The following is a 9,690-nucleotide window of genomic DNA, read 5'->3' on the forward strand; positions in this document are numbered from 1 at the left end:
AAATCACATCCAAGAGGAACCTAGACAAATGGTTGTTTATGTTCATACCAGACGTGATTTTTTTAAAAAAAATATTTATAAAAAATGTAAAATTTATAAGGAATTAATTTTTTGAATTATTTAAAATTATTTTAGAAAATATCAAAAATGAACTTGACAGTTATTTATCCAAGTTCAAATGAAATTTGTGCTTTCTACCATTGAAGGGGATGATGAGCCAAACAAAGCATCGATAAAGTTTGGTTTTATCTTGAGTTCTGTCGAAGCCAAGAGGGTCAGAGAGAATGAAAAAAAGGCAATGAAGTATTTCTTATATTGTGGCCTGCATAGGATGCGAGACTATCCAAAGCAATCTAAGCTTTCTGTGATCAGTAAGGAAAAAGAAACAGAACAAGAGAGTGAGGCTTTAAAGTTTGGATTAATGATACTCAATTCTACGAAAGCAAATAGGGATTGCAAGCAGAAAGAGTTGATGTTTGTGGACACCAACATTGCAGATTGAAGGAGGTGTGCTCTTGTTTATAATTGTAGAAAACTGTAGGTAAACTTGATATCTCAGTTAGCAAATTGACTAAGAAGATCAAGACTGTAAATTCCAAAAAGACCCTAATTGGGGAGTAGCATAATGAGTTGAGCTACAAATCAATCAGTGGAAAAACAAGGAAGAATTCGAGGTAATTTATTTAGATGATTATGAATTTGTTCTTGGCTTGAATTTTCTTGGAAAGATTAATGCTCTATTGGTTCATTTTTTCGATTATATATGTATCTTGGATACTCAGTAGCAACAATACATTATGCTGGCGAGTCGATACATGAGGGGTGGAACCAAGGTATTGTTAGCAATCCAACTAGCCAAGAATGTTTCATGTGGTGGGAACATTAACTTGGTATATCTGAGTGCTATGAAGACTCCTTCAAAAATGCTAGAGGTGTAGAAAATTGATATAACCTACCACCTATGAGAGCGGTGGGTTGTGCATTAGACTTTGTGGAAAAATTAGTATTGCAAATTGGGCAACTAAACAGAGTAAATGCTATGAGCGAGGTACATCTCAAACACTTATCTAGTGTTTTACATTATGACTTACCGTTGGCTTGGCAAAGACATAAGAGCCCTTTCAATGTTATAAAGCGGGTAAGCCGAGGGGCTTACAAACCAAGATTAGCAACAATACTCAAGGTTAACACAGTATTCAATGTGGGTGTGTCAAAGCCGATTTGCAAGGATCAAAGGTATCCCAATCGAGGTAAGTCACAATAGGGCTGAGTAAGAGCAATGAACTCTTGTGAATGAGATATACAAAAGAGAGAAACAATTCAAGTTAGAAGATGACAAAGAAATAAGTCAAGGCAAATGTTTCAAGGGTCAGAACTACTTGATATAGAAACTAGTTGAGAATCAGTCGAGGAAATGAGACGATTCTAAAACAAGTTAAACCAATCTCATCCCGAGGACGCGATGAGGGCATCGTGAGAATGGGTGGGGGAGAATGTCAAAGGCCATAGATCAAAGCCCGTGATGAATACATACATAGCATCCTATAGAGGTCAACTGATTAAATGGGTTCATTTGACCCAATTGAACTAGCCTGATTCGTGGAAGACATGGAGAAGCTCATCTACTAGAAGCCATGATGGCTCAATAAAACACTCTAGTTAAACTAGAGTTACTATGGTGAATATTGTAAACCCTGAGGGATAAATATTGTATAGATTTTAAGTCCCTTAAGACTCTCATATTATAGATAGGCACTAATCTCAACAGTTGATGTAATTCAATTTGTACTGTTGGATCTAAGGGAGCTTGATTATAAATAAAGGTCATTCCCCTCATTTGTAATCACATCATCCATTTATTTCATTCAAATTTATTGAATATATTTGAAAGCATTTATTCAAACACTTGGTGTGCTATGATTTTTTTGTGGCTTTTCTGTTTAATTTAAGCTCATTAGTATTTTGTGTTTGCTTTCACTTTCTTCCAATACCTTAGAGAATTTCCTCTAAGAATTCTCATTTTTAAGAGATGAGCTAACTCAGGTGGATTTGAAGCAAAGGAATCGCCTAACGTAACACCCCGTTTTTAGTGAAATCTAAACAGTGGTTTCGGGACCACAAATTTGAGCCCGGAAGAAAATTTATTTTAAAATTATTTTATGGTCTATTGTATGATAGAAATATCGTAAAAAATTTTGTTAAGAAAATTTTACCGATTACATGTTTAATTGATAAAATGACCAAATTGCATAAAATGTAAAAATTGAGTTTTAGTAGCTATAGTATCAAATAGCTATAGAATTCAAAATTGGAGGTCCTTATATGGAAAATAGACCGTTAAGAGGAGTTAGTAGATAAGTATGATGATTCATCCATGGAAAATTAAATAAATAAAATGACTAAATTGGAAAGATGAAATAATAAAAGATGATATTTTAATTAAATAAGAAAATATCATCATTTTATATCATCTTTTCCAAATTAAAGACATGGAGACCCTCGTTATAGGTGTTGAGATCAAGCAAACTATTTTGGCTTAATTAGGTATGTATTCCTTGTCTCGTTTTCAATATTTTTATGTTTCTGATATCGTAATAGCTTAATCTAGCTATCTCAAGGATTAATTTGTAAAGTTATCAAAGTATTAGGGTTTTTCCATGAATGAATATGTATGGATTATGAAGTTTTATGGTATAAAATGAAAGGTTGTTGATAGATAAACAATTTTGGTAAAGTGAATTTTAATGAAATTGTGATTTAGGAACTAAACTGAAAAGATGTAAAATTCACGAAAATTTTTTGAATTTTATGAAATACATGGGCTATCATTTTGACATATGAAATTTTGCTAGGCTAGAAATAAGGATTAAATTGCATGAATTTCATTTTTTGAGCCTAAGGACAAAATTATAATTAAATGAAAGTATAGGGCAAATGGTAATTTTTCCAAAGGTGTGAATTGAATTGAATTGAATATGAATTGATATTTAATTCATTTATATAGATTCAGATAGACCAAATATGGAGTTAGAACGAGGAAAAGAGAAGGTATCAGATTAGTAGATTACAAATAAACGAACACTTGTCGAGGTAAGTTCGTGTAACTAAATTTTATATATTTAAATGTTTGAATGGAATGTTGTATATGTGAATTGTAAATTCCATATATATATGAAATTGATCACACATCCAACAATGCTAGACAAATATTAAGTCCCGTTTGAATAAATGAAATTCGATGGATACAAGATTCCCGAATTGGTTGTGGTCCTGCATGTGTTGCAGACACACCACAGCTTAAAAGAGTGTACTGTTATTAGCTTTCATGAGCATCCCGGTATTTGGCTCTCACGAGCTTCTCGTTATATGGTTATTGCGAGCTTCCTGTTAATAGCTCTTCGGAGCATCCCGATTGGTTGTGATCCTATATGTGTTGTGGACACACCGCAACTCTTATGAGTGTCCCGATATATGGCTCTTCGGAGCTTCCTGATTAAAGGTTCTTTCATGAACTTATCGATTAATGGCTCTCCTGAGCTTCCCGATACTGGCTCACTTAAACCTTCCCGTTATTGGCTCGTATGAGCTTCCCGTTAATGGCTCTCCGGAGCTTCCCGTTACATGGCTCACATAAGCTTCCCATTACATGGCTCACATGAGCTTCCTGTTATATGGCTCGAAAGAGGGCTTCCTATTTATGTGTTCGTATGAGCATTCCCGAATACGAATTGCCGGGTTATAGTTTCATACACTTTATATGTATTACCCGTGTATCCATCGAATAATGAACGGTTTGATGGGAAAAGTTCTGATATGAAGTAACATGAGTTCAAAGTGAACTATTAGCTGTGTATATCTAAATTATATAGAAATGATATTATTTGATATATGTTGAAATATGATATGTCTAATATAAGAATGTGAAGCATGTTAAATGACTTAGTTCACCCATGATTATGATTTATTACATGTGATTACTTGGCTAATGTGATATGGATATATGTTAGGCTATGGCCAAGTTGGGTTGGAATATATTTGTATGCTTACCTTATGTGTGAAATAATGGTAAGTTAAATTACATGTTATATGAACTTACTAAGTATTAAATGCTTACTCTGTTTTATTTCCTCTGTTCTATAGTAATTTAGAAGCTCGTTGGGTTGGAGGCTTGTTTAAGATATCCTCACACTATCTATCAGCTTATGTCGGTATATATAGTAATTACATTTTGGTTATAACGACATGTATAGGTTAAATTTAACCAATGTTGGCATGTAAATGTTTTGGTTGAAACTAGCCATTGACATGACTTGTGATTGGTATATTTTGATATGTGTATAAGGCCTTATCATAATTGATGTGTTTTGGTATGTTTGAATGACGAATAGTTAATTGGCATATTGAGACATGGTTTGATTTGGTATATTTAATACAAATAAGCTTATATATATAATTGATCAATTTGGTAAGATTGGATACTTGGATATATGAGATAATATGTTATATTTAATACATGAATTTGGCTTGTTTTGGTTGCTTGGTTATGGCTTATGAATGTGCTATTTGATGTGTTAGGTTGATGCCAAATTTGGGTGAGAAATGTGGCCTTGGAAATGACTTATTTTCGTCCACACAGGCAGAGACACGGGCGTGTGTCTCGGCCATGTGTGACGCACGGGCTTGTGGTTTGGCCGTGTGTCCCTTGCATATTAAAAATTTCAAAACAGAATGCTCAAAATTGATCACACGGCCTGGAACACGGGCGTGTGGCTTGGCCGTATGACCCCAGTACCTATTTAATGCAAGTTATTATGCTCACACAACCTAGCACACGGGCGTGTGACTTGGCCGTGTGATCTAAGTCAGAAAGTTACATGCGTATGGACACGGGCTGGGACACGGGTGTGTACTCCCTGCACCTTGGAAAAATTTTGATATTTTGTAAAAAATTCTCTGAGTTCTCGATTTAGTCCTGACTTGATTCGAAGGTGTAATTTTGGGCTTCGAGGGCTCATATAAGGGACAATATGATTGATTTATGTTTTTTTTTATATGAATGTGAAGTGATATGAAATGTCTGTATTTGATCTGTAAATTCTAGTAATGATCTATAACCTTATTCTGGCGACGAATATGGGTTAGGGGTGTTACACCTAAGGCCGCGCGGATTGCCAAACTAAAGTTCTAGCCCCATGACACTAGGAGGTAGATTGCATTTTGCCCTCTCTACTTAAAAAAGGGGCAAATTAACCCATGTATGTTCGAAAAAAGTGCAAATTGGACATTTCGTTGAAAATTCCATCCATATGTGTTGTTAATTGATGATTTGGCTTTCTTCAATTTTTTTTTATATAAGTGACCTGGAAATATATGATGAGTAGGATTAGGTAAAAGTACCATGAAGGTCCCTGTATTAGGAGTTGGGTTGCATTTTACCCCCTCTACTCAAAAAATGGGCAAATTTGTCTCTATACGCCAGATCAAATAGCAAACTGGTCTTTATCTTATAATTTCTAGCAATTTCTACTGTTAAATATTGATGCAGCTGATGAAGTAACCAGACACTAACTTGTGGCATGTCGCGTTCATCTCATGCTAATGTGACAAAATCTTAAACTATAAAAAAATATAAAAATTACAATTATTTAAAAACCACATCTAGGATGAATCTGTACAAATGTTTTTCTTGGTTTATTTCATCCTGGACATGGTTTTTTAAAAAATTATAAAAACTATAGAAAATTTAAATATTATTAAGAATTATAAAAATTTCTAAAATTATTAAAAATGAACAAATTATTAAAAAAAAGTCCAGAATGATATTGGAGAATGGTTGTCCAAGCTCAAATGAACTTAAAGAATCATTTGTCCAGATTCACTCTAAAGTGGTTTGTTAAATAATTATAGGAAATTGGTTAAAGTTTTTGAGAATTATAAGAAATTATAAATAAATTTTAAAATTTTTAAAAATTATATATACACATATATTATGTTTGAAGATTTCAAATATACCCATACATGTATCTTCTTAAATGAGTTGATATTTTTAGTTAATAAGTTGAAGTCCAACTTTATTAATTTCTTATAATTTTAAATAAAATTTAAATATTTTTCAATAATTATGTATAATTTTTATCATTATTTAAGAAATAAATCCAGAATAATCCTAGGTAAATGGTTGTCTAAGCTCATTTGAACTAGGAGAAATGATTGTCAAAGTTCATTTTGAACATTGTTTTTAATAATTTATAAATAATTTTTTTAAAAAAAATAATTCATTATGAATTTTAATAACTTAAAATAATTTTCTATGATTGTTTGATAATTATCTAAAAAAAACCCGTGTCCAAGATGAACATGGACAATAACTTGTCTAGGTTCATTCAGGGTGTGATTTTTTTAAATAATTATTTCAAATTATTTATTATTTATTTTAAATATTTTTTATGTGAAAAAATGTGCCACATCAGCATGAGGTACAAGTGGCACAGTAAGTATTGCTATCTAGTTCCTTTATCAGTCACGTCATCACTTAAAGTGGAAATTGATAAAATTTTTAACAGAATGACCAGTTTTTTCATTATCTAATGTACATGAACAGATTTGCTCATTTTTTTTAGTAGAGGAGGACAAAATGCAATTCGACTCGTAATATAGGGTCTTTCATAGTACTTTTACCTAATCCTACTCATCCTTTAATTCTAAGTCACTTACATAAAAAAAGAATTAGAAAAATTCAAGTCATCACTTAACAACGTATATGTAAGGAATTCTTAATAGAAGGGTCAATTTTTGCACTTTTATTTTTTCTAGTGTACAAGGGTTAATTCGGCCAGGTTTTAGTAGAGGGGGCAAAATGTAATTCACCTCCTAGTGTAAGGGCCTCTATAGTACTTTTACCTCTATGATCCTGTATTTCTCATACATTTAAATTTTTTTTCTTTTTCTTTTTATTTTGAGAAATTTAGTCCTCCTATTTTTTATCTAAAAATATAAGTCAATTTGTTAATACCGTTAATTTATTTGTTAAATTTAGGTCCATTATAACTTCAATTTTGTTATATGGTTATCAAACAAATACTTTTCTATTTCAAAATGTCACACCATTAAATTTAAGAGAATTTTAGCAGTGTTAACAACTACCCTAAATTTTCTTAAATCTAAAAAATAGAGTGACTAAATTCTTAAAAATAAAAATAATATGATAATTAAATTCTAAATGTAAAAAGAATAAGTGGATTTGGAGCATATTTTAAACCTACACTTAATTTAGGTATTTAGTGTGTCTATATACATATATATTAATTTAACATAATTTAATCATCCTATTATTATTAAAGAATTTTTTTAATTGATGTGAAATTCTTTTTATAAAAATAATAAATCATTATCTTAAAAAAACATGAGATTCACCTATAAAAGTTTAAATAATAAATTAATAAAAATAATTATTTTTGATAATAGTATTTTTATTTTTATACAACCGTTAAACTCAAATAAATCATCCAAACTTTTAAATTGGGCACTACACAACCTCTAAATTGCTACAATAATAATGATAATGATGTCACCTGAATTAATACTTTATAGTTATAATTTTTTAATGATTTAAGTTAAAAATAATAGTGTTAATATTATAATTAAATTATGTGAAATTAAAATATAAAACTTAAATTAAAAATAACGATATTATCAAAATTTGCGGCATTATTCTTTTGAGTTTGAAAATTGTGTTAAAAATGTCAAACAAGTCTTTCGTATAGTTGGCAAAGGTAGAGTTTTAGATTTTGAATGGCAAACAAGTTATTTTAGTTTTTTATTTAATTTTTATATCTTTTAGCCCTTAATTTTGTACTATTTGTTAAATCACCTTAAAATGGATAGAATAGTTGACATTTGTTAACTTTGCTGACGTGTGGCATACACTTGAATTGCTATATGAGCAATTAATTTTTTAAAATTTAAAAATTCAAAATTTTTTAAATTATTAAAAGTATCAAAAAGTATAAAAATATTTTATAATTTTTAAAAAATTAATTAATTGCTAACGTGGCATACATGTGGACTGCGGCGTGGATGCCACATAAGCATACTTAACAAATGTTAATTTTTCAATCTATTTTGAGGAGATTTGACAAGCAATGCAAGTTCAATGTTTAAAATAAGCGAAAAATTAAATGGAGGATTAAAATGGTTTTTTTAAAGATTGAAGGCCAAATAAGTTATCATACCAATTATTTATCACTATATTATTGGCTAGTTGATGTAGGGATGGCAATGGAGTGGAGCAGGGACAAATATTTCTAAATACACTACCGATCCACAATTGGTACGTTCTACTCCACCACCTGTCCGCTCCACTATGGATGTATAATCTTGAAAATCACTACCATCTACATGGATGTTGGATCCATCCATCTTTGTCCTACCTCGCTCTGCTTTAATTTAAAATTTTCTAATTACCTTTAATATTTTTAATCTTTTTAAAGTCAAGTAAATATTTAAACATAATTCTTCAAAAAAATATTTAAACATAAAATATATGGTTTTTCTATATTACGCTATTACATTTTTATCATTTTAATAGTTTATATATACAAAGATAAAATGATAATTTTACATAGTGAAGTGGGTCGGGTGAGATAAACAATTACAGTAACCGCTCAATGCTTTCTATACAAAAGAAAACATTCACCCCTCCCCTCATTTACTTTTTAAATAAAAAAATCCACTCCAAATCAAAATCTATGAGATGATTTGAATTTTGTCTATCCCTAAATCAACCACTCCTTTTATCATATCTTTTCTGAAAGCACGACTCCTTTTATTGTTAATCATTGAGTTAAACAAAATTGAATGTATAATATTTTTAGTTTTATACTAAATTTGTTCTATACGTGTATGAACCTCTTGCTTATTCAATTCGTTCGTGAAATTAATCAATTATTTATTTATAAATTTATAGTATTAATAGAATCTCTAATTTAATTAGTGTTACGGGTTAATCGGATACTAACTCGGTTAAGAAATTATGAAAATGTTCTTCCGTAATTAAAATGAGTCATATTATTCAAGGGCATTTTAGTTTTTTCATTTTAACAAAAACCAAGAAAAATATGCATATAGTGAGATTTCAACCCGTGCCAATTAAATTAGTAAAACCTTAAGTTTACCACTTAACTAAAGTATTATTTTGATTTTTTTATACATTTTTTAATATGCACAATTTATTATCTTCCCCAATTGTATATCTATACTATTAATAAAGTTATTGATTGAGTTAGTGTCAACCTCAACCGGGTCACTAGCTCAATTAGAAAGTTAAAAGAATATCCTTTAATAATTAAAATAAGTAATATTATTCAAGGGTATTTGAGTATTTTCACTTTAAAAAACTAATAAAAACATGCATATAACGAGATTTTAACCCATACCAATTGCATTAGTAAAACCTTTAATTTACCACTTAGCTAAAGTTTTATTGTAATATTTTAACATATTTTTTATTTTATTATGCAGATTTTATTACGTGCATCAGTTGTGTATGTTAATGATGCAACAAATTAACTCAAAACAAACTCAAGATTGATGACAACACCATAATAAACAATTTAGTCTATTTTTTTTCATTTTAATAACGTACATATTTCATGTGTTATTATTAATTAGTTTCAAATAATACGTTTCATT

This window comes from Gossypium hirsutum, chromosome D13 (genome assembly GCF_007990345.1).
Source record: "Gossypium hirsutum isolate 1008001.06 chromosome D13, Gossypium_hirsutum_v2.1, whole genome shotgun sequence".
Taxonomy (NCBI): Eukaryota; Viridiplantae; Streptophyta; class Magnoliopsida; order Malvales; family Malvaceae; genus Gossypium; species Gossypium hirsutum.